The sequence below is a fragment of the Manis javanica genome, chromosome 16 (genome assembly GCF_040802235.1).
Source record: "Manis javanica isolate MJ-LG chromosome 16, MJ_LKY, whole genome shotgun sequence".
Lineage (NCBI taxonomy): Eukaryota > Metazoa > Chordata > Mammalia > Pholidota > Manidae > Manis > Manis javanica.
The window spans coordinates 606002-633764 of record NC_133171.1 but is presented as its reverse complement, the minus strand read 5'-3'; the positions used below and the strand labels follow the sequence as shown (position 1 = coordinate 633764).

General features: G+C 40.5%; 1 protein-coding gene across 1 annotated transcript in view; it reads right to left on the bottom strand.

The window, feature by feature from the left end:
* Positions 1-25822, bottom strand: part of LOC140846791 (bromodomain adjacent to zinc finger domain protein 2B-like) — a 108062-nt gene extending 82240 nt beyond the window's left edge. Inside the window, 3 exon segments of the mRNA XM_073224498.1 lie at positions 6696-6812; positions 7788-7882; positions 25681-25822. The gene's annotated coding sequence lies outside the window, so the exon portion shown is untranslated.
* Between the last annotated feature and the right edge of the window lie 1941 nt (positions 25823-27763).

Below are 27763 nucleotides of genomic sequence, written 5' to 3'. Positions count from 1 at the left end.
GGAGAAATGGACAACTTCCTAGAAAAATACAACTTTCTAAGACTGACCCAAAAACAGAAAATCTAAACAAACCAATTACCAGCAATGAAATTGAAGTGGTAATCAAAACCTACCAAAGAACAAAACCCCCGGGCCAGATGGATTTACCTCGGAATATTATCAGACACACAGGGAAGGCATAATACCCATTCTCCTTAAAGTTTTCCAAAAAATAGAAGAGGAGGGAATACTCCCAAACTCATTCTATGAAGCCAACATCACCCTAATCCCAAAACCAGGCAAAGACCCTACCAAAAAAGAAAACTACAGACCAATATCCCTGATGAACGTAGATGCAAAAACACTCAAAAAAATATTAGCAAACTGAATTCAAAAATACATCAAGAGGATCATACACCATGACCAAGTGGGCTTCATCCCAGGGACGCAAGGGTGGTACAACATTCAAAAATCCATCATCATCCACCACATCAACAAAAAAGAAGGACTAAAAGCACAATATCATCTCCATACATGCTGAAAAAGCATTCGACAGACGTCAACATCCATTCATGATAAAAACTCTCAACAAAATGGGAATAGACGGCAAGTACCTCAACATAATAAAGGCCATATATGACAAACCCACAGCTAACATCATACTGAACAGCGAGAAGCTGAAAGCTTTTCCTCTGAGATCGGGAACAAGACAGGGATGCTCACTCTTTCCACTGTTATTCAACATAGTACTGGAGGTCCTACCCACAGCAATTAGACAAAACAAAGAAATACAAGGAATCCAGATTGGTAAAGAAGAAGTCAAACTGTCACTATTTGCAGATGACATGATATTGTACATAAAAAACCATAAAGACTCCACTCCAAAACTACTAGAACTAATACTGGAATTCAGCAAAGTTGCAGGATACAAAATTAACACACAGAAATCTGTGGCTTTCCTATACAACAACAATGAACTAACAGAAAGAGAAATCAGGAGAACAATTCCATTCACAATTGCATCAAAAAGAACAAAATACCTAGGAATAAACCTAACCAAGGAAATGAAAGACCTATACCCTGAAAACTATAAGATGCTCTTAAGAGAAATTAAAGAGGACACTAGCAAATGGAAACTCATCCCATGCTCTTGGCTAGGAGAAATTAATATCGTCAAAATGGCTGTCCTGCCTAAAGCAATATACAGATTTGATGCAATCCGTATCAAATTACCAACAACATTCTTCAAGGAACTGAAACAAATAGTTCAAAAATTCATATGGAAACACCAAAGACCCCTAATAGCCAAAGCAATCCTGAGAAGGAAGAATAAAGTAGGGGTGATCTCGCTCCCCAACTGCAAACTCTACTATACAAAGCCACAGTAATCAAGACAATTTGGTACTGGCACAAGAACAGAGCCAAAGACCAGTGGAACAGAATATAGACTCCAGACATTAACCCAAACATACATGATCAATTAATATAGGATGAAGGAGCCATGGACATAACAATGGGGAAATGACAGTCACTTCAACAGATGGTGCTGGCAAAACTGGACAGCTACATGTAAGAGAATGAAACTGGATCACTGTTTAACCCCATACACAAAAGTAAATTTGAAATGGATCAAAGACCTGAATGTAAGTCATGAAACCATACAACTCCTAGAAAAAAACACAGGCAAAAATCTCTTGGACATAAACATGAGCGACTTCTTCATGAACATATCTCCCCGGGTAAGGGAAACAAAAGCAAAGATGAACAAGTGGGACTATATCAACTGAAAAGCTTCTGTACAGCAAAGGACACCATCAATAGAACAAAAAGGCACCCTACAGTATGGGAGAATATATTCATAACAACATGTTCTGTAAAGGGTTGACATCCAAAATACATAAAGATCTCATGCACCTCAACAAACAAAAAGCAAACAATCCAATTAAAAAATGGGCAGAGGAGCTGAATAGACAGTTCTCTGAAGAAGAAATCCAGATGGCTAACAGGCACATGAAAAGATATTCCACATCGCTAATGATCAGAGAAATGCAAAATAAAACCACAAGGAGATATCACTTCACACCAGTAAGGATCGCCATCATTGAAAAGACAAACAACAACAAACGTTGGCAAGGTTGTGGAGAATGTAAGAGGATCATACACCATGAACAAGTGGGGTTCATCCCAGGGATGCAAGGGTGGTACAACATTCAAAAATCCATCAACATCATCCACCACATCAACAAGAAGAATGCAAGGCTGGTGGGAATGTAAATTAGTTCAACCATTGTGGAAAGCAGTATGGAGGTTGCTCAGAATTCTCAAAATAGAAATACCATTTGACCCAGAATTCCACTTCTAGGAATTTACCCTAAGAATGCAGCACTCCAGTTTGAAAAAGACAGATGCACCCCTATGTTTATCGCTGCACTATTTACAATAGCCAAGATATGAAAGCAACCTAAATGTCCATCAGTAGATGAATGGATAAAGAAGATGTGGCACATATACACAATGGAATATTACTCAGCCATTAAGAAAAAAACAGATCCTACCATTTGCAACAACATGGATGGAGCTAGAGGGTATTATGCTCAGCGAAATAAGCCAGGTGGAGAAAGACAAGTCTCAAATGATTTCACTCATATGTGGAGTATAAGAACAAAGGAAAACTGAAGGAACAAAACAGCAGCAGAATCACAGAACCCAAGAATGGACTAACAGTTACTAAAGGGAAACGGACTTGGGAGGATGGGTGCGAAGGGAGGGATAAGGGCAGGGATTAAGAAGGCAGGTATTACGATTATCATGTATAATTAGCATGTAGGGGGTAGCATGGGGAGGGCTGTGCAACACAGAGAAGACGAGTAGTGATTTTACAGCATCTTGTTACACTGATGGACAGTGACTGTAATGGGGTGTGGGGGTGGGACTTGGTGAACGGGGGTCTAGTAAACATAATGTTCTTCATGTAATTGTAGATTACTAACAAGAAAAAAAAAGAAGTTTGAACACAGATATACACGTAGGCCTAATGGCATGTGACTGTCATGACAGAGTATGGTGGAACACTTGCATAAGCCAAGTATTTCCAAAACCCACCAGAAGCTAGGAGAGAGGCATGGAGCAGACCCCCGGCCATAGCCCTCAGCAGGAACCCAGCTGGTGACCCTTCACTCTCAGACTTCTAGACTCCAAACTGTGAGAGGATACATGTCTGTGGTTTAAACAATCCAGTGTGTAGTACTGTGGTACAGCAGAGCCTTACAAAGTAACCTAGGTATCTATTTACTTATTTTTTTTTAATAAAAATTCCCATTTTGGGAGTCTTACTCCTAAACCCATCCTTCTCTTTCATGACACAGGTAATTGCTAAAAATTCCCATTATTTTCAACATGGAAACCCACATATGAGCTTCTCTATCTAAACTGACATAATCTGTGGCCTATTTTCCCCGCTCTTCCTAGGTTTGAGGCCATAACTGGCCACATTCTATCTTTTCCTCAAATTTCCCCATCTCTTTCTGCTCTACGTCCTGTAGCCACTTGATTTCCTCTATTAGAAATACTCTTCCACTCCCTGTTCTGCTGCTTACCTCCTAACCTTCATTTTTTAGCTTAAGTACCATCAGTACATAACTGCTTCTTCCTGCTATACAATTGCTAAAACACCTGTTCAGCTCACTTGTACCCTTGTTACCAAATCAACTGTTGGTATATTTGATATAATCATTGGCATAACAACATCTGCCACTCTTCTGAAGCTGTAATTTCCAGAGGAGGAGGATACAAGAGGCTGAAGATGTTAAGTGTAGACTATTTATAATCAAACACTCTGTGCAAATCCAGGTTTCTCACTTAACAGCTTCGGGTAACTTTGGGGAAAATCACTAACCTCAAACTCTTCTGGTGAATTCTTATTCATAGATGTACTTCACAGAGTTGTTGAGATAATCAAAGGAAATCATTTACATACATCACTTGCACTAGTATATATGATACTTGCTGAGTCTTCTATTGATAGTATGTCCTTGGCATTGAGGTAACTCTAAGCATTTAAATAAATATTTGCTGCAAAAGAATTTTCTCGATTCATGACTTTGCTTGAGTGGCTAATGATAGGATTTTTAGACACAAAAATTAGTTGGAAATAAAACTCAGGTAGTTTGTCCACTCAAGCACAGCATATTGGTGGTGAATTTTCCATTTACATATATGTGAACTTGTATAAAAAATCCAAGAGAAATGCTGACTTTCAGAGAAACAGGTCAATACAAGGAGGAAATGTGACATCACACTAAGCCATTACTGTGTATGTGTATGCGTATGTCTTAGTCTGGGACTCACTGGAAACAGATTGCACACTAAACTGGGAAGGTTAAGAAATGAATGTGCACCTAGTGACAGAACATTGAGAAACTTGAGAAAATAGATAACATACATAGATAACTGATAGATTAGATAGATATACATACATATAGATTATAGATTAGATTAATTAGATACATAGATGATAGATTAGATTAGATAGACAGATAGATAAATAGATAGATAGACAGATAGATAGATAGATAATGGATAGATGGATAAATAGATAGGTAGGTAGACAGGAAATCATAATACTAAACAAAGCTATCGCTCACTCAAGATCATCTACGTGCTCCCTTACAGGAGTCTCACTTGAGATCCAAGGACACAAACTACAAGTTGAAGGGGTGGGGACAGGTACCCTACACAAGTGAAACTGAAAAAAAAAAAGGATTCTGTTTGAGTCCCCAGAGAGACAGTGAGTAGAAAAGAGCCCTTCCAGCCACAGTGGATTCTTTTTGTTTGGTTTTAGCAGTATGCAGTCATAGATTCAGTGGTATAGTGAAGCCCTTCTCATTTTTTCTCACCTCAACAACTGAATTGCTGTAATAATATGTGTTTGGGCTTTTGAAATCCGTAGATTTCATGATGTTTACACATGTAAAGAAGTATATAACTAGATAAAGAGGGAAGTTTGGACACTCAAACACGTCACTCAACAACACACTCTTTGCTCCCTCCCAACTGCTCCTGTCTAGAACTTGGTGTTCCTTTTTGTCTCTCCTCCTATCAGCAGTGACGCCAATGTCCCTCAAACAAGGTGGTGAGCAAAGGACCAAGTTTAGTTTTCTGTCTACAACGGGCCCAGAGGAAGGATACTTGTGGTCTTCAGGGAGCACTTAGTCAATGAATGTGGATAGAATACAGTCAGCAAGTGATAAGGAGGTAAAAGAGGACAGAGGACACAGATATGGGCTGACGTCCCTGCTCCACCGTTTACTGGTTTTGTAAGCACACACGGCTGACTCGACCTGCAAGTGTCTCTGAATCCAGTGCTATTTCTACAGGCTAGTTACCTTGCAAGATTTTTGGAAGCATAATGTAGGGAAGTGACATATAAGCTATGTTGTTAACTGTTCTGTACATAAGGAGAGATGGGCAGACAAAAAGATGATGACAGATGATAGATACATAGATAGACAGAGATAGAAAGATGACAGATAGATGATTAGATAGATAGATGATAGGTAATAGATGACAGATAGATATAGATACATATCAATTATAACAAAGCTATTGCTCATAACCAGGAGAGCAATGATGAAAGAGCAGAGCGAAACTACAAACAAAAAAGAATGAAATCCAGTTTAAAAAGTGCAATAAGCAGCCATAAGAAGAAAACAAATCCTACCATTTGCAACAATATGGATGGAGCTAGAGGGTATTATGCTCAGTGAAATAAGCCAGGTGGAGAAAGACAAGTACCAAATGATTTCACTCATATGTGGAGTATAAGAACAAAGAAAAACTGAAGGAACAAAACAGCAGCAGAATCACAGAACCCAAGAATGGACTAACAGTTACCAAAGGGAAAGGGACTGGGGAGGATGGGTGGGAAGGGTGGGATAAGGGCGGGTAAAAAGAGGACGTACTATGATTAACATGTATAATGTGTTGGGGGGGGGCATGGGGAAGGCTGTACAACACAGAGAAGACAAGCAGTGATTCCTCAGCACCTTACAACGCTGATGGACAGTGACTGTAATGGGGTTTGTGAGGAGGACTTGAAGGGGGGAGCCTAGTAAACATAATTTTCTTCATCTAATTGTAGATTAATGATAACAAAATAAAAAATAAATAAAAAATTAAAAATGTGCAATAAGGACACAGCTATCAATTATCAGAATGAAAGGACAGACTTTCAATGCTCCAATCAAAAGACACAGGGTTAAAAGAAGGGATGAAAACTCAGGACCACCTACATGCTCCCTTAAGGAGATTTACTTGAGATCCAAGGACACAGACAAACTACAAGTCAAAGGGGTGGGGAAAGGTACCCTACACAAGGGAAATTGAAAAAAAAAAAAAGATGGACTGATGGGATTAAAGATGGTGGCATGAGAGGGGAGGCAGAAAGCTCCTCCCAGAACCACATACATACGTACAATATGGAAACAGAACAACTACACCAAATCCTGGAAGAGCAGCAGGGAAGAAGGCTGCTGCGGCAGGCTGTCACCTCAAGGAGAAGGGTGATGTACAAAGCCAGGATCCAGAGGTACCCCAAAGCCCTTCCCACACCCGAGCTCACAGGAGGGAGGAAGAGAAACAGAACCGGGCAGGGGGGTGGAGGCCTAGGACTGCTGAACACCCAGCCCTGGAGATGTGCTCTGGGAGCACAAACCTACCACACGTGGTGCGCTCTGGAGGATCAGTGGGGTTGGAAAGCCAAGACAGGCAGAATACTTCGAGAGACTTGAGATTCCAGCCACTTGTGAGACAACACAGGGATTCACATCCGGCCGCTGTGGGACAAAAGAAAGGCAGGCAGTCTGAGAGACTTGCCAACAGCGAGACAGCTGCTAAAGGGACAAGGCTTCCAGAGCTTGCCACTAAGGAGAAAGGACAGGTGTGCCAAACTGCACGGGTGCCCTCTGCCCAGCAGGCGGGAGAACTTTTCGGAGCTCCAGTCGCTCCATCCCTCTGGCTCGCCTCGCAGCTCCGAGGCCCCCTACCCTGCTGTGACTCATACATGGCCTGCCTCCCTGCTGGCACTGGCTTGCTAACTGGCGGCTCCCACCATTGCACCAGGCCAGCGAGAGGACGGCCCCACATACGGCAGCTTCTCCCTGCGTGCTCCACAAACTGGCCCTGGCAGTGGAGACGGGCACTGTGGCCGGGAAGCAGGAGGGACTTCTTTCCTCCCGGCAGGGGAGGGCACCACCACCGTTCCCCTGTGACCCCTGCCATCCCCCCAAAGGCCTGAGCAGCTCCAGAGAGTAAATCTTCTGGGAGCTAGAGGGCACCAGGGCACCACCTACAAATACGAACCGTCAAAGGAACCTGGTAACAGGACTCAAATCAATCTTACTGAAACATCTCAAAATAAACATCAGGAACATGCTCATGGAGCTACAGAAAAAAAGTGCCCATCTCTTGAGCACAATTCTCTCTCTCTCTCTCTACCAGGAGCACTGCTGAGGCCTTGTTCTGAGACGGATGCTGGAACAGCCCAGCAGGAAAGGTGGAGCTCTCAGGTACACCCCTGTTGGTGCCAGGACAGCCCCACACAGGGTCTGACAGAACTGCAAACGGGGGATGCCGCATATCTGACTCCACAGGAAAGATAAAACAGTGCCGCATGCTAGCCTTCCCATTAATGGCTAGTGGCTAGGTCGCTTCACCGATACCAGGTGATGTCAACACCCTGGGCTTTATCTCCTTAGCAACCTTTTTTCACTATGACCCTTGAAAGCAGCACATGGAAAGATACTACCTACCAGTCTCCACACCATCTCACTTCTCATCCTAGGCTCGATGTTCCTGTATCACATCTTCTCCTCTTTGTAACAGTTTTCTCAGTCCAGTTGGTGTTCTGGAAAAAAAAAATTAGAATTGGAATGAAATGGCAGAGGGTATAAGATTCTGTTTGAACACCATCAGCAGAACAAAAAGACATCCTACAGTATGGGAGAATATATTCATAGATAACATATCCGATAAGGGGTTGCCATCCAAAATATGCATTAAGAGCTCACACACCTCAACACACAAAAAGCAAATAATCCAATTACAAAATGGGCAGAGGATCTGAACAGACACTTCTCCCAAGAAGCAATTTCAGGTGTCAGACAGGCACATGAAAAGATGCTGCACATCGCTGATCATCAGAGAACTGACTGCACATTAAAACCACACTGGGGTATCACCTCACACCAGTTAGGATGGCCGCCATCCAGAAGACAGACAACAACAGATGATGGCAAAGATGTGGAGAAAAGGGAACCCTCCTATACTGCTGGTGGGAATGTCAGTCAGTTCAACCATTGTGGAAGCAGTATGGAGGTTCCCAAAAAAACAGAAATACCATTTGACCCAGGAATACCTCACCTCTCCTAGGAACTTACCCTAAGAATGCAGGAGCCCAGTTTGAAAGAGACATATACACCCCTATGTTGATCGCAGCACTATTTACAATAGCCAAGAAATGGAAGCAACCTCAGTGTCCATCAGGAGATGAATGGATAAAGAAGAGGTGGTACATATACACTATGGAATATCATTCAGCCATAAGAAGAAAACAAATCCTACCACCATTCGCAACAACATGGATGGAGCTACAGGGTGATAAGCTCACTAAAACAAGCCAGGTGGAGAAAGACAAGTAGCGAATGATTTCACTCCTGTGGAGTATAAGAACAAAGCAAAAACGGAAGGAACAAAACAGCAGCAGAATCACAGAACCCAAGAATGGACTAACAGTTACCAAAGGGAAAGGGACTGGGGAGAATGGGAGGGAAGGGAGGGATAAGTGTGGGGGAAGAAAGGGGGTTTTACGAGTAGCATGTATAATATGAGGGGGGCATGGGGAGGGCTGTGCAACAGAGAAGACAAGTAGTGATTCTACAACATCTTACTACGCTTATAGACAGTGACTATAATGGGGTTCGTGGGGGGCATTTGGTGAAGGGGGGACCCTAGTAAACAGAATGTAATTCATGTAATTGTAGATTAATGATAACAAAATAAAAATTAAAAAATTAATTAATTACTTCTGGCAAGTAAATTGTAAAGACAAAGCAAGGTTAAAAAATAAACAACGAAGAACAACTGTTCAAAACCTCCTAAATATAAAAAAAGTCTCTGAATTTCAACTGCTTGATGAAAGTAGAAGTTTCTAAGTTGTAATCAGAGACCAAAAATCAAAGCATAAGAAGCCTATTTTTTTATTAAGATAAGCTCCAGAAAAATGAGATACTTTGATTTTATGTGGCAACCTTTAAGAAAAAAATCTCAATTACACGAATCAAAAAGTCACACAACTAGAAGCTATTCCTGGCATCATTTTAAATTCATACTTCAGAAAAACAAAACTTAAAATATTTACCTGTGAGCATTAATAAATCAAATACTTGGTCAGGTTTATATTTAGTGTTTGCAAAATAAAATTCTAATGTACTGATACAGAAAACAAAATGACAATAAAATCTGTAACAACAAAAATAACACCCAAGTAGATATGACTGTAGCAGGAGTACAGAATCTCAGAGCAGGTTTCATTACAAACACTTAACTGTGTGTCATTTGAAAAGAGTATTTATTCAGTCTTGAATAACCTTGATGCAAGTTGCTGATCACCACCTTTACTACGATGATACATTAATAACAAAATTTTCAGAAAACTATGACTAAGTAGTTAACAGTTCCAGCTGAACAAATCAAATACTTCAAACATCCTATTGTTACCTGGAATGCAAACACAACCCTTATTTCCTTTATAGAAAGTTCGATATAATTCTTACTAAATAGGTAGCTTTGATTATGTAATGCATATAACAAAACAGAATTGTAAATTAGAAAATTATTATTTCAACTATTTCAAAGATCATAACTATCTTAGTTCAACACAATGAGTCAAATTTAGAGGGTAATGGAATAGAAATATATGGGTGAAGACAATAAATTTGAACTTTTGCTTCATTCAAGGTAACTCTTATCACTAGTCATCAAATTTTAGTATTAGTTTATGACTCAATCAAAAGGGCAGGGACAAAAACCAAATAATATCACCCTGTGAGTTAGAAAAAGACCCTTTCTGAGCCAACAAATGAGAATAAGTCACCTTTTCCTTCTCTAGGATGTATTTTAGCCCTACTTGTTCTCTCAGTCAGGCACTTTCGTGTAGGGCACACTTAGCCTAACGAACTATACCTGGTAACTCTGTACAAGCAAAAAGCTTCAGAAAGGATTTCCCTGCCTCCTTGCAAGTCTGAGAAAGTACAGAAGAGTTCAGTCCTCCATGACTTAAGAAATTTGTGCAAGATAAAGGAGGGAGGATGCCGGGAAGGGTACACAAGAAAGAAGAAAGGCTCCTCCTCTTATTTGCTCGCCTTCTCCTTGCAATAAATAAGCTTCACATAGTTATTTATATCCTATCTTACTCCAAAATTATTTAATATAACTTACAGAAATATTAGTAGTAGAATAGAATGCTTTCAAAATACAAATTAGTATGAATAAAGGGAAAATAAGAGGATGCAAGAAAGATGAAACACAAGGTAAAGTTGGACCACAGAAACACCTAAGGCCTTGCACAACTCTAAAATGTGGGTGGTTCAGCTCTTAGCTTCTCAGCAACCCATCAAGTGGGAAACAAGATCTAATTACAAAATTTTCATTCCATATACAAAGTAATTTACAAACAAGCACCAAAGCTTTTCCTAGTGCTCAGAGGTAAGAGAAATTTCTTCTATACTTCTCAATAACAGGACACTGGACAGTACTGTAATTTTCTAAACAGCATCTTTATATAAATTAAGTAATAGATTTCCTATGAAAGTTTCTTTTAACATTTCCTCAACACAGCTATGGTCATAACATAAGGACAGTTATCCAGAAAATGAACCATCTTGCTGGTAAACCTTTTACAATTTAATCTGGGGTTATATGTATTCATTTATCAGCTTTGAAACATTTTTTATAGTATGTTGATTTTAGTAAATAGTTACACCAGAAGGTATTCATCTGGGACTTTAAACAAATACTAACAATCCTCAGGATATTTGTTACATAGTCCATTTTCATATTCCAAAGTCCTATTTCATTTTCTAAATTCAGGTTCCTCAGATGGATAAGTAAGTAAAATGGTCATGCAGGTGACAACTGTGGCTCCAGGTCAGATGAAGATGACACTAATACATAGGTCCAAACACTTCAAGGAGACCTTTTTTTTTTTTGAGAGGGCATCTCTCATATTTATTGATCAAATGGTTGCTAACAACAATAAAATTCTGTATAGGGGAGTCAATGCTCAATGCACAATCATTAATCCACCCCATGCCTAATTTTCGTCAGTCTCCAATCTTCTGAAGCATAACGAACAAGTTCTTACATAGTGAACAGTACAAGGGCAGCATCACAGAAACTTTCGGTTTTGATCACGCATTATGAACTATAAACAATCAGGTCAAAAATGAATATTCATTTGATTCTTATACTTGATTTATATGTGGATCCCACATTTCTCCCTTTATTATTATTATTATTTTTAATAAAATGCTGAGGTGGTAGGTAGATGCAAGATAAAGGTAGAAAACATAGTTTAGTGTTGTAAGAGAGCAAATGTAGATGATCAGGTGTGTGCCTGTAGACTATGGTTTAATCCAAGCTAGACAAGGGCAATAAAACATCCACGGATGCAGAAGACTTCTCTCAAAACAGGGGGGATGAGGTTCTAAGCCTCACCTCTGTTGATCCCCAATTTCTCACCCGATGGCCCCCCTGCGACTGTGCCTGTCTTAGGTTGTTCCTCCCTTGAGGAATCTTACCTGAAGATTTAAAACTTAAAACAGTCCCTGTCTTACTTTTCCAGGGGGCCTTCTATTATCCTGCTTAATTCAGCAAGTGGGAGCCCAATCTGTGATGATTTTTATTCCTCAATTTGGTATTTCTAACCAAGAAATGGTAAAGAAATCTTACTGAAGAGTTTCTAGACTGATATCTTCCCATTCAGTCTACACCAATTTAGATTCCTTTTAGAGTATGAATCTTTTACACACTTTATGGCAGGTTTTATTTTTACGTTACTGGTGGGGGAGAAGAGGCAGTAAAATTAGTATCAAAAGAATTTCCTATCTCCCATTTTGTCATACAAGAAAAAATAAGGTCCACAATGTCAGCATCTCAATACACCATATATATGGACTTAATACTACTAAAATTTAGCAATGCTACAATCTGATATTTAATAAATAGGCAATAGCAAGTTGTATCTTCCATTACAGTTGGGTTTCCTCTTCTCTGTCTCCCAAAGATGCCAAATTTAAATTCTCCTACTGCCCACTTTATGGTCATGTTGTACACCTGTTGCTTTCCTACCTCATTAGCAGTTTGAATCTCATCACTTTCAGGATGCTCCTCTCTCAAAAGCCTGGCTATTTGGGCCCATATAACCTTCTCATCCTACTTGACTCAGCTCTATATTACTCTCTAATTATTTTAGTATTTCCCTTAGTAGTTACTGGGATTCCTAGTTTTTACGTTACCCGCTATGAATAATGAAACGCAAATGCTCTAAGTACAAATTAACTTAGTATGATACGTTAATCAACTACATACTTATAACAGTTTATGCTTATTCAACGTAAGTAAGATATTAGGATTTCATCAAGTAAGCCAGAGGCCAATTTTTTACCACAAAGGTAATTTCCAAATGGCATACAATCAATCCATATTACATCAAACCTTAGGCTTTTCTACTTTCAAGATTGTCAGAAGAATTTTAGTTGTGAGGACAACTTTTGAGAACACTACCAAAAACCAAATAGATTTTGTGAATTATTGTCAGACCTCAAAATGTCTAGATTAAATGACAATGGTATCCAATACAGTTTGATCCATATTTGAACTCATATACATAACCCAGAGCCAGGCAACCTCTTCTACTATTAAATGAACTCTTCCAGTGTGTAGCCACTGAAATTTGTTATTTCTGAATTTCCTATTTTATGAAAATTCAAACCTTAGTGATCTCAACATACAATCTTTAGTACTGCAAAAGGTAGCGGCATTTACATTTGGCATAATACGTACACTTGTTTAACATTTTTCTTGCAATTAAAAGAACACTCCTTTTAAAAATATATTGAAAGCATAGGCTTAAGAAGCTCATTATTAATTATAAGATTAAATCAATCAGTATTATATTCGATTAATTTAGAAAGTTATAGGATAATTAGAATGATTTTATATTAACCATTTAAAATTGTTTACTTCAGAGAACGGAGGAAATATCTATAATATTAATTGAAAAGCTTTTACCAATTTAACAAAAGAATGTAATTCAATTTTTTTTTCTTAAAAGACAAACTGTAAAGAATAAACCAAAGAAAGCTACAAATATGTATGTATTCATTTAATGCAACATTAAATAGATACACAGAGCCTGTGAGAATGCAATATTCATTTTACTGCAGAAGAACAGACATTGCACAACAATGAGATTTGCTAATGAAATTAACCATCCACCTGGATGGAATACATATGTATTAAACCAAGACCTCGGTGTCATTTTCTTTTTCTTTCTTTCATTTTTTTCTTGACCTTGTCAGTATTTTTGTCCTTTAGATTTTGGAACTTTGGTAAAGAAAAATCAAGGCTATAATGTAGTGTAGTGCTTTCTATTCATCACATTTATTTTTAATGTAAATTCTAACTGTTCTACTTCTATCAGCACTATTAAAGTATCTTTGAGAAAAAAAAAATCAATGGATGCTACCAGAACAAACAAAGGAAGTTTATTCCTACTCAGAATTGCAACATCTGACATAAACTCCACATGAAAACTTTTATAGCAATGTTAGTACCTACTTGGATACTACTGATATATGCAATAATGTAATAATATATGCAGTATGTAATAATGCAATTCCTCCAGCAATTTCTACTACTGACAATTAAGTGAAATACTGTAGGGCTGACATAATAACTATCAGTATGAAAATTATTCTAATGTGTTTAGATAAAAATTGTAATTTTTCCCCCAAAACTGCTCTGCTGTCCTGGTCTACAAAGTTAATTACTAATTTTCATTTATCAAAACTAAGTAATACTGAGTTTTCTTAAAAAACTATTATTTAAATCTATGATTTAGTTATCATAATTTTCTATAAAGCCCAAGACTATGAAAATGGTTGATATTATATATTTTAAATAAAATAATGACCCTCAAAATTGATTTATTTCTTTTTGAGTATAATCTATTTAGCTAAATAACTGTCTCATTGGTTGTTTACACAAATTAGGTTTTCAATTCACATGTGCTACAGATAAAATTAACAGCTTAACCTGCTGTGGCACATAGTTGCTGTTAATTCATGATAATAACAATTGCTTAAAAAAAAAGCAGTACTTATACCAATACCAACTAAAACAGCCTCAGCCAAACAAAATAAAGCGCATGTGTGCAGTGGCCGAGAGGACACCTGGAGCTGTGAGCATTAACAATGATTTCTCCCAACCTGCCCTTTCCCTTGACTTACTTTGGTTTCACTGGAATTAGTTTCTGGAGGGGAGCTCCCCATGCCTTACTCCTGGAGCTACAGCCAAAATTTTCTATTAAAATGACAAAATATAAATCAGACTGTAGAGAAACAGGCAGTTTAAGGAAATGTCTACTGTAATAATGAAAGCCTGCTATCTAGGGCCAAGACTGCAATCCTAAAATGTAGCGATAGGCTTTAAAGTCAGCTAGCTCCTTGCTACTCAAAATGTGGCCCACAGTCCAGCAATGCTGAAACTTTTTTTTTTTTTTAAGAAAATCAGAACTTCAAGCCCCAGCCTACATGTACTGAATCAGAACCTTACACATATTAAAATTTACAAGCCATGATACAGAAAATTCTTCAGCCTAGCTAACAATTTGTATACCAATTCCAGTAATTTCTGATATTCTAACAACTCAAAAATTCAAATTCAGATACAGAATATTCAGAGAACAGACAGCTTACTTGCTATACCCAAAGCCCACTACATATCATTTGCTTAACTTTTTCAAGTCCCATATTCATTATAAACTACTGATCTGCAGTTTGTGGTAATAAAGGAGTAAGAGGGAATATCTTTTTGTAAGATCTTGGAAAACCTTAAATATATGGATAAAGTTGAAGTATTTACACTCAGCGATTATTTTAAACAATTTCATCAGAAGAGTCTTTCCTAAATAAAATCTTGTTTAGGAAGGAGCCCAGTATAGTAAAATACAAATAAAGGGCTGTACTTTGGGGCAAGGAAGGCATCCAGCAGTAGCCAAAGCATCTCAACAGAACCAACTGATTGGATTCCTCAGAGTGCACTTTGGAAAACTCGGCCTTAAAGGAACTACATAAAAGTCTGAAAAACAAACTGAATAACTGTTAACTAATCACAAGTAAAGTTCATTGATCAAAGTGAGCCCTAAAGATCTCTTTATAGAAACCTACTATTCTATTTAGTTTAATTTATTCTATGGTATTTTAAAGACCACTACATATAATTATATAATTAAGCATATTCTCTAATTCAAATAGACCTCTTCCCCAAATACTCCAATTGCTGAGGTTGGTTTTAATCAATATATTATTTTCAATTAAATTATTTTAGTTAATAGTATGCCTACCATATTTAAGACATTATGTTAAGTTTTACAAAGGCAATATAAATGGACAAAGTAGTTACTTAACACTTTGGGAAGATAATACATTGAACATAGTAAGTGCCAAAAAATCTATATAAATATAGTACTATGGGAGCAAAATTAACTGCAGGTGTTAGAGCAATTTAATTACTTCTGGGATCTTACTACGCTGATGGGACAGTGACTGCAGTGGGGTATGATGGGGGGACTAGATAGTATGTGTGAATGTAGTAACCACATTTTTTTTATGTGAAACCTTCACAGGAGTGTACATCAATAACACCTTAAAAAAAAAAAAGAATCTTACCGGTTTAACTTCCTGGGTGTTAAATGCAATCTTATCTTTTAGATGAGATGCTTCCTGCCTTTTACTACATTGTCTGTGGCTGGGCTTACTTGCCATATTAATTGCCCAGGTTATCTATCACTTGATTAAGGGCTGGAGGAGGAAAAGCAGCATCTGGGCTAAGTTAAAGATAAACTGGGCCTTTTAGCTGGCTTAAGTAAATTTTACAACAGCCTCATTTAATTGACACAATGAAGTCACAGGGCACTTAACTTCCTGGATGTTAAAATGCAATCTTGGAGGCGGAGCCAGGATGGCGGCGTGAGTAGAGCAGTGGAAATCTCCTCCCAAAAACACATAGAGCTATGAAAATATAACAAAGAAAAATCTTCCTAAAATAGAGACCAGAGGACACAGGACAACATCCAGACCACATCCACACCTGCAAGAACCCAGCGCCTTGCGAAGGGGGTAAGATACAAGCCCCGGCCCCACGGGACCCGAGCGCCCCTCCCCCCGGCTCCCGGCGGATGGAAAGAAACCGGAGCGGTTTTTTTTTTTTTTTGGCGAGTGCTTTTTGGAAGCCTTAAAGGGACAGGGACCCCGTTGCTAGGGAGGCAGTGTGGCGGGACCGGTGAGCGGGTGCCTGGGACCGGCGCCTGAGGACAAAGAATATCCCGCATTTTTCCCTGCGGGACCGGTGGGCGGGTGCCTGAGACCAGCGCCTGACGACCGAGGAAATCACGCGTTTTCCCCTTTCTTTATTTATTTTTTTCTGTTTTTGGCGAGTGCTTTTTGGAAGCCTTAAAGGGACAGGGACCCTGGTGCTAGGGAGGCAGAGCAGCAGGACCGGTGGGCGGGTGCCTGAGACCGGCGCCTGAGGACGGAGGAAATCGCGCGTTTTTCCCTTTATTTTTTTTTTCTCTTTTTGGTGAGTGCTTTTTGGAAGCCTTAAAGGGACAGGGACCCTGGTGCTAGGGAGACAGGGCAGCAGGACCAGTGAGTGGGTGCCTGGGACCGGCGCCTGAGGACAAAAAAAAATCGCGTGTTTTTTCCCTTTCTTTTCTTTTTTTTTGTTCCCTCTCTCATTGTTGCTGTTGTTGTTTGGTTTGGAGAGTGCTTTTTGGAAGTCTTAAAGGGGCAGGACAGGTCACTTAGACCAGAGGCAGGGACTCTGGGGATCTCTGGGCACTCTAACCCCCTGGGCAGCAGGGAGCACAGAGGCCCCTTACGGAGATAAATAGCCCCCCGGCCGCTCCCCCTCCAACGGGACTCCACCATTTTGGAGGAGCAGCCCCAGCCAGGCCACGCCCACAGCAACAGCAGAGATAAACCCCATAGCAACCGGGCAGGAAGCAGAAGCCCTGTCTGCACACAGCTGCCCAGCACAAGCCACTAGAGGTCGCTTTTCTCCCAGGAGAGGAAGGCCACAACCCAACAAGAAGGGAAGCTCTTCCAGCGGTCACTTGTAACAGCTCTGCAAACTATCTCTATCACCATGAAAAGGCAAAATTACAGGCAGACAAAGATCACAGAGACAACACCTGAGAAGGAGACAGACCTAACCAGTCCTCCTGAAAAAGAATTCAAAATAAAAATCATGAACATGCTGACAGAGATGCAGAGAAAAATGCAAGAGCAATGGGATGAGATGCAGAGAAAAATGCAAGAGCAGTGGGATGAAGTCCGGAGGGAGATCACAGATGTCAGGAAGGAGACCACAGAAGTGAAACAATCCCTGGAAGGATTTATAAGCAGAATGGATAAGATGCAAGAGGCCATTGAAGGAATAGAAGCCAGAGAACAGGAACGTATAGAAGCTGACATAGAGAGAGATAAAAGGATCTCCAGGAATGAAACAACACTAAGAGAACTATGTGACCAATCCAAAAGGAATAATATTCGTATTATAGGGATACCAGAAGAAGAAGAAAGAGGAAAAGGGACAGAAAGTCTCCTTGAAGAAATAATTGCTGAAAACTTCCCCAAACTGGGGGAGGTAATAATCGAACAGAGCATGGAATTACACAGAACCCCCAACAGAAAGGATCCAAGGAGAACAACACCAAGACACATAGTAATTAAAATGGCAAGGATCAAGGACAAGGAAAGAGTTTTAAAGGCAGCTAGAGAGAAAAAGGTCACCTATAAAGGAAAACCCATCAGGCTAACATCAGACTTCTCGACAGAAACACTACAGGCCAGAAGAGAATGGCATGATATACTTAATGCAATGAAACAGAAGGGCCTTGAACCAAGGATACTGTATCCAGCACGACTATCATTTAAATATGATGGCAGGATTAAACAATTCCCAGACAAGCAAAAGCAGAGGGAATTTGCTTCCCACAAATCACCTCTACAGGGCATCCTACAGTGACTGCTCTAGATGGGAGCACCACTAAAAAGAGCACAGAACAAAACACACAACATATGAAGAAGGGAGGAGGAGGAATAAGAAGGGAGAGAAGAAAAGAATCTCCAGACAGTGTATATAACAGCACAATAAGCGAGCTAAGTTAGGCAGTAAGATACTAAAGAAGCTAACCTTGAAACTTTGGTAACCAAGAATCTAAAGCCTGCAATGGCAATAAGTACATATCTCTCAATAGTCACCCTAAATGTAAATGGACTTAATGCACCAATCAAAAGACACAGAGTAATAGAATGGATAAAAAAGCAAGACCCATCTATATGCTGCTTACAAGAAAGTCACCTTAAACCCAAAGATAAGCATAGACTAAAAGTCAAGGGATGGAAAAACATATTTCAGGCAAACAACAGTGAGAAGAAAGCAGGGGTTGCAGTACTAATATCAGACTAAATAGACTTCAAAACAAAGAAAGTAACAAGAGAAAAAGAAGGATACTACATAATGATAAAGGGCTCAGTCCAACAAGAGGATATAACCATTCTAAATATATATGCACCCAATACAGGAGCACGAGCATATGTGAAGCAAATACTAACAGAACTAAAGAGGGAAATAGACTGCAATGCATTTATTTTAGGAGACTTCAACACACCACTCACCCCAAAGGATAGATCCACCGGGCAGTAAATAAGTAAAGACACACAGGCACTGAACAACACACTAGAACAGATGGACCTAATACACATCTATAGAACTCTACATCCAAAAGCAACAGGATATACATTCTTCTCAAGTGCACATGGAACATTCTCCAGAATAGACCACATACTAGCTCACAAAAAGAGCCTCAGTAAATTCCAAAATATTGAAATTCTACCAACCAATTTTTCAGACCACAAAGGTATAAAAGTAGAAATAAATTCTACAAAGAAATCAAAAAGGCTCAGAAACACATGGAGGCTTAACAACATGCTACTAAAGAATCAATGGATCAATGAACAAATCAAAATAGAGATCAAGGAATATATAGAAACAAATGACAACAACAACACTAAGCCCCAACTTCTGTGGGATGCAGCGAAAGCAGTCTTAAGAGGAAAGTATATAGCAATCCAGGCACACTTGAAGAAGGAAGAACACTCCCAAATGAATAGTCTAACATCAGAATTATCAAAACTGGAAAAAGAAGAACAAATGAGGCCTAAAGTCAGCAGAAGGAGGGACATAATAAAGATCAGAGAAGAAATAAACAAAATTGAGAAGAATAAAACAATAGCAATAATCAACAAAACCAAGAGCTGGTTCCTCGAGAAAATAAACAAAATAGATAAGCCTCTAGCCCAACTTATTAAGAGAAAAAGAGAATCAACACAAATCAACATAATCAGAAATGAGAATGGAAAAATCACGACAGACTCCACAGAAATACAAAGAATTATTAAAGACTACTATGAAAACCTATATGCCAAGAAGCTGGAAAACCTAGAAGAAATGGACAACTTCCTAGAAAAATACAACCTCCCAAGACTGACCAAGGAAGAAACACAAAAGTTAAACAAACCAAACACGAGCAAAGAAATTGAAAAGGTAATCAAAAAACTACCCAAGAACAAAACCCCGGGGGCCGGATGGATTTACCTCGGAATTTTATCAGACACACAAGGAAGACATAATACCCATTCTCCTTAAAGTGTTCCACAAAATAGAAGAAGAACGAATACTCCCAAACTCACTCTATGAAGCCAACATCACCCTAATACCAAAACCAGGCAAAGACCCCACCAAAAAAGAAAATTACAGACCAATATCCCTGATGAATGTAGATGCAAAAATACTCAATCAAATATTAGCAAACAGAATTCAACAGTATATCAAAAGGATCATACACCATGACCAAGTGGGGTTCATCCCAGGGATGCAAGGATGGTACAACATTCGAAAATCCATCAACATCATCCACCACACCAACAAAAAGAAAGACAAAAACCACATGATAGATGCTGAAAAAGCATTTGACAAAATTCAACATCCATTCATGATAAAAACTCTCAGCAAAATAGGAATAGACGGCAAGTACCTCAACATAATAAAGGCCATATATGATAAACCCACAGCCAGCATTATACTGAACAGTGAGAAGCTGAAATCATTTCCTCTGAGATTGGGAACCAGACAGGGATGCCCACTCTCCCCACTGTTATTTAACATAGTACTGGAGGTCCTAGCCACGGCAATCAGACAAAACACAGAAATACAAGGAATCCAGATTGGTAAAGAAGAAGATAAACTGTCACTATTTGCAGATGATATGATACTGTACATAAAAAACCCTAAAGACTCCACTCCAAAACTACTAGAACTGATATCGGAATACAGTAAAGTTGCAGGATACAAAATTAACACACAGAAATCTGTAGCTTTCCTATACACTAACAATGAGCCAATAGAAAGAGAAATCAGGAAAACAATTCCATTCACCATTGCATCAAAAAGAATAAAATACCTAGGAATAAACCTAACCAAAGAAGTGAAAGACTTATACTCTGAAAACTACAAGTCACTCTTAAGAGAAATTAAAGTGGACACTAATAAATGGAAACTCATCCCATGCTCATTGCTAGGAAGAATTAATATCGTCAAAATGGCCATCCTGCCCAAAGCAATATACAGATTTGATGCAATCCCTCTCAAATTAGTAGCAACATTCTTCAATGAATTGGAACAAATAATTCAAAAATTCATATGGAAACACCAAAGACCCCGAATAGCCAAAGCAATCCTGAAAAAGAAGAATAAAGTAGGGGGGGATCTCACTCCCCAACTTCAAGCTCTACTACAAAGCCATAGTAATCAAAACAATTTGGTACTGGCACAAGAACAGAGCCACAGACCAGTGGAACAGATTAGAGACTCCAGAAATGAACCTAAACATATATGGTCAATTCATATTTGATAAAGGAGCCATGGACATACAATGGCAAAATGACAGTCTCTTCAACAGATGGTGCTGGCAAAACTGGACAGCTACATGTAGGAAAATGAAACTGGACCATTGTCTAACCCCATATACAAAGGTAAACTCAAAATGGATCAAAGACCTGAATGTAAGTCATGAAACCATTAAACTCTTGGAAAAAAACATAGGCAAAAACCTCTTAGACATAAACATGAGTGACCTCTTCTTGAACATATCTCCCCGGGCAAGGAAAACAACAGCAAAAATGAGCAAGTGGGACTACATTAAGCTGAAAAGCTTCTGTACAGCGAAAGACACCATCAATAGAACAAAAAGGAACCCTACAGTAAGGGAGAATATATTTGAAAATGACAGATCCGATAAAGGCTTGACGTCCAGAATATATAAAGAGCTCACACGCCTCAACAAACAAAAAACAAATAACCCAATTAAAAAATGGGCAGAGGAACTGAACAGACAGTTCTCTAAAAAAGAAATACAGATGGCCAAGAGACACATGAAAAGATGCTCCACATCGCTAATTATCAGAGAAATGCAAATTAAAACTACAATGAGGTATCACCTCACACCAGTAAGGATAGCTGCCATCCAAAAGACAAACAACAACAAATGTTGGTGAGGCTGTGGAGAAAGGGGAACCCTCCTACACTGCTGGTGGGAATGTAAATTAGTTCAACCATGTGGAAAGCAGTATGGAGGTTCATCAAAATGCTCAAAACAGACCTACCATTTGACCCAGGAATTCCACTCCTAGGAATTTACCCTAAGAACGCAGCAATCAAGTTTGAGAAAGACAGATGCACCCCTATGTTTATTGCAGCACTATTTACAATAGCCAAGAATTGGAAGCAACCTAAATGTCCATCGGTAGATGAATGGATAAAGATGACGTGGTACATATACACAATGGAATACTACTCAGCCATAAGAAGTGGAAAAATCCAACCATTTGCAGCAACACGGATGGAGCTGGAGAGTATTATGCTCAGTGAAATAAGCCAAGCGGAGAAAGAGAAATACCAAATTATTTCACTCATCTGAGGAGTATAGGAACAAAGGAAAAACTGAAGGAACAAAACAGCAGCGGAATTACAGAACCCAAAAATGGACTAACAGGTACGAAAGGGAAAGGAACTGGGGAGGATGGGTGGGCAGGGAGGGATAAGGAAGAAGAAGGGGGTATTAAGATTAGCATGCATGGGGGGAGGGAGAAAGGGGAGGGTGGGCTGCACAACACAGAGAGGACACGTAGTGACTCTACAACATTTTGCTAAGCTGATGGACTGTAACCATAATGTGGTTGTTAGGGGGGACCTGATATAGGGGAGAGCATAGTAAACATAGTATTCTTCATGTAAGTGTAGATTAAAAATTAAAAAAAAAAAAAGAAAGAAAGAAAGAAAAGGGGGATTACTCCTTGATAGGATAAAACTATTCATAAATAAAAGATCAACGCATGCTTTAAATATCCTTAATGTTGATCACTTAAAGGGTGTCAGATGATCAGCTATGGAGGTATTCTTTTCTGATAATATTCCTTTCTCTTAATAAAAAAAAAAAAAAAAAGCAGTTACTGTGTGCTGACCTCCCATGAGTTCTGCACAGTGGTATAGAGGGCATGTCAAAGTGTGGGCAAAGGGTCTGTTTGTTTTTATGCAGAAGATCAAGGCCTAGCTTGGATACCAGAAAATGAACTAAGATATGATATGAGGAGCTTCCGGCATCAGCACTCTCTGGAGGACTCGTGCCGGGGGATGATCATCAAAAAGCCTCCACAGGGATCCGGACAATGCTGTGGTTGTGGCTGCATCCAGCCCACCGTCTCCTGGGGTTGCCATAGGAATGAGGAGGGAGATGTCTAGGCTGGCATTTGCATACAGTGAGACAACGAATTTGACAGGATCTGTACTGTTGGAACTCAACCAGGAGTTGGGAGGGGTGCAAGTTGTAGCACTCCAAAATCTCATGACTATAGACTATCTACGGTTAAAAGAACATACGGGATGTGAACAGATCCCAGAAATGGGCTGCTTTAATTTGTCTGATTTTTCTCAGACTGTTCAAGTACAGTTGGACAATATCTATCATATCATAGATAAATTTTCACAAATGCCTAGGGTGCCTAAATGGTTTTCTTGGCTTCACTGGAGATAGATGGTAATTATAGATTTGCTTTGTTTATGTCACTGTATTCCTATTATGTTAATATGTGTGTGCAAATTAGTTAGTAGTTTAAAACCTATACATACTTAAGGTACTCTACAAGAAGATATGTCAAAGAAATAATCAATCCTCCCATGTTTCCTACCATATGCTACATCTATAGCTTTTCTTCTTCCTTCCTAATTACAACCCTTAAATAGAATTCGTGCCTCATATCGAATTTACCGAGTATCATAATTCCTCCAGGTGGTAAAGATACCTCGAGACAAGTGCTGGGCATAGAAGCCACAGGGCATAAATCTGCAAAGAAGTAAAAAGCTAACCTTTTCAAACAATATGGCTTCTCTCTCACTTACCAACTTTGTTTCCCTGTATGGCCCCGGAAGATGACTGGTTAGCCAGAGACGGGTAAGATTCCTCAAGGGAGGAACAACCTAAGACAGGCACAGTCGCAGGGGGGCCATCAGGTGAGAATTTGGGGATCAACACAGGTGAGGCTCAGAACCTCACCCCCCCTGCTTTGAGAGAAATCTTCTGCATCCGTGGATGTATTGCTGCCGTCTAGCCTGGATTAATACTTAGTCCATAGGCACACACCTGATCATCTGATCATCTACATTTGCCCTCTTACAGCACTAAATTATGTTTTCTACCTTTATCTTGCATCTACCTACCACTTTAGCATTTTATTAAAAATAAAAATAATAATAATAATAAAGGGAGAAATGTGGGATCAACATATAAATCAAGTATAAAAATCAAACGAATATTCATATTTGACCTGATTGTTTATAGGTCATAATGCGTGATCAAAACCGAAAGTTTCTGTGATGAATGCCCTTGTACTGTTCACCATGTAAGAATTTATTCACTATGTAAGATTTCATTCACCATGTAAGAACTTGTTCGTTATGCTTCAGAAGATTGGAGACTGACGAGAATTAGGCTTGAGATGGATTAATGATTGTACATTGAGCATTGACCCCCCCATACTGAATTTTATTGTTGTTAACAACCATTTGATCAATAAATATGAGAGATGCCCTCTCAAAAAAAAAATGCAATTTTATCTTTAAGACAGGTTGCTTCCTGCCTTTTACTACGTTCTCTGTGGATGGGGTAATATACATTGCTTGATTAGGGGCTGTGGGAGGAAAAGCAGCATCTGGGCAAAGTTAAAGATAAACTGGGCCTTTTAGCAGTCTGAAGTAAATTTTACAATAGCCTTATTTAATTGACACAATGAAGACGTGGGCTATGTGGCGGTATTTTCTTATCTGGGGAATGTTTAAACATACATTTCAGTCCCCGTTAGTCCTGGCTTTTTAGTTTTAACTAATCTTCACTGAGGAATGCTTATACTCCTAATTTGGTATTTTACGTTAGAGAATTCATGTGAATCGGACTTTGCTGAATTGTTGAATATTTCCCAGTTTTGGTAGGGGTCTTTTTCCAGAGGCCCTCACGCTACTGACTACACCCTACGGTCCCTGTCTCAGAATCTCTGTGGCTAGTTATAAACTACTCAGCTGCAGATTACAAACCGAAAACACAGAGAAATACGAATTTCTAAATACAAGAAAATGCCCTGACAGTTCCAAAGTAAAGAAACTTCATTCAAAGAAAACACACGGAGGTGCCTCGTGAAAAATTTTAATTCTAACGGCGCTGCGTATGGGCGGCCTCTCACCCGCCGCGGGTCACACTTGAACCTCAGCCCGTCCGGCCCGTGCCGTCGAGGACCCCGCCGAGAAAATCCACACACGGCAAAACGCTTACCGGCCTCCCGTCTGCGCGGCGCGGCCCGTCCCCTCCGCCTGCGGCCCCGTCCCGGGCGGACGCGTGTCGCGGGGCAGAGAGCAGCCACCCTCACCACCCGGGCCCGGAAGGAGGAGCAGCGGCTCCGGCGAGGGCCCCCTCTCCCCCCTCCCCGGCGCCTCCGCCGCTAGGACGTCTGCACCGAGCGCACCTGCTCCGCTCCCTCCCTTCCTAGGCGGCCCCTCCGGCGGAGCTCGCGAACTCCAGGCCCCCGGCTCCGGGAACCCACCACCCGCTTTGGCCGCTTCCCAGCCCCGCGGGCCACGAGCTGCCCGCCGAGCAACGTGCACGGTCGCCCCCACGTCCGGCTCCCCGACACCTTCACACGGAGGCAGTGGTCCCTGCGCCCCGTCGGGTTCCCGCTGTGCCCCGCGGCCACATACCTTCCAACCCGCACAGCTGTCGCTGTCGCCTTCACTCCTTAGTAGGGCACGATCTGGACCCTCCAACGAAGATGCGCGGCAGTGGGAGCCGCGTCTCCGCCGAGCTCTCTGAAGTCCGGCCAGGGCAGCGGCTCCAAGTCCGGGCTGATGATCACCACGCGCGGCGCTGCGGTCATGCTGACAGCCGCCCTCCGCCCGCCGCGGGAGAGCCAAGAAGGGGCGAGTGCAGGCAGCGCCGAGATCCCAGCGGGCGCGAGGCGGAGATACGACGCTTGCAGCGAGGTCGCTGCCGCCCCCGCATGCGCGCCGAGAGGATGGCGCCGCCGAGTACGCTCAACATCTGGTCTCCGCGGACCCACTGCGCGGAAGGGATGGGCGGGCCGCTCCTGCTCCGGCCGGCGAAACGAAACACGGAGGAGCTGGCAGGAACTGCTTCTCTCAGAGGCGCTCGGGACACTACTGTTGAATACAGCGGCGGCAGCGCCTGCAGCTACTGCGCAGCCGCCGGACTTAACACTTTCTGAGCCCAGTGGCTGCCCGTCCCCGACAGACGGCCCTCACAGCCAATGAGCGCGAGGCGCCACGGCGCAGGCCCGCCCCCGACCAATGGCAAAAGTTAGAAGATACAAAGTAGAAGGAAAAAAATTAAATCACAGTGCAAGTAAATGAAACAAACACTTTAAAAAAATGTAAAAGAACAATGAAACGAACAACTGATTCTTTGAAGACAAACACTTACCTAGACTTATCAAGAAATAAAAAGGACAGGACTCAAAATCAGAAATAGAAATTTAAAAAAAGTTACAAGTGACACCACTGAAATACAAAAGATTGAAGAGATAAGTATGTAAAAGTATATGGCAATATATTTGGCTCGCTAGAAAAAAATGGATAAGTTCCTAGACTCATGCAATGTTAAAACTTGTTCTGGAGAAAATAGAAATCTGAACAGACTAACAACTAGTAACCAAAAACTCCACACAATCAAAAGTCCAAGATGTTTTCACAGGAGAATTTCACTCAAACATTGAAGTAAGAGTTAATACCTATCCTTCTCAAACTATTCCCAAAAATTGAAGAGGAAGGAAAGCCTACAAATTCATTTCTATGAGGCCAAAATCACAGTTACCAAAACAAGATTAGGACACTACCAAAAAAAAAAAAAAAAAAAGACAACAGAGGAGCTGAAGACACAGTTCTCCAAAGAAGAAATTCAGATGGCCAACAGACACATGGAAAGATGCTCCACATCGCTTGCCATCAGAGAAATGCAAATTAAAACCACAATGAGATATCACCTCACACCAGTAAGGATCACTACCACCCAAAAGACAAACAACGAAAAATGTTGGCCAGGTTGTGGAGAAAGGGGAACCCTCCTACACTACTGGGGGTAATGTAAATTAGTTCAACCATTGTAGAAAGCAGTATAGGGGTTCCTCAAAAAACACAAAATAGAAATAGCATTTGACCCAGGAATCCCACTTCTAGGAATTTCCCCCAAGAATGCAGCAGCCCAATTTGAAAACACAGATGCACCCCTATGTTTATAGCAGCAAATAGCCAAGACATGGAAGCAACCTAAGTGTCCATCAGTAGATGAATGGATAAAGAAGAGGTGGTACATATACACAATGTAATATTATTCAGTCATGAATGAAAACAAATCCTACCATTTGCAACAACATGGATGGAGCTAGAGGGTTTTATGCTCAGTGAAATAAGCCAGGCGGAGAAAGACAACTACCAAATGATTTCACTCCTATGTGGAATATAAGAACAAAGGAAAAACTGAAGGACAAAAGAGCAGCAGAATCACAGAACCCAAGAAAGAACTAACAGTTACCAAAGGGAAAGGGACTGGGGAGGATGGGTGGGAAGGGAGGGAGAAGGGGGGCGGATTAGAAAGGGGCCTTACAACTAGCATGTATAATGTGGGGAATGTGGGGGGGGACGCACAGGGAGGGCTGTGCAACACAGAGAAGACAGGGGGTGATTTTAAAGCATCTTACTACACTGACGGACAGTGACTAATTGGGTATGTGGGGGGGACTTGGTTAAGGGAGGAGTCTGGTAAACATAA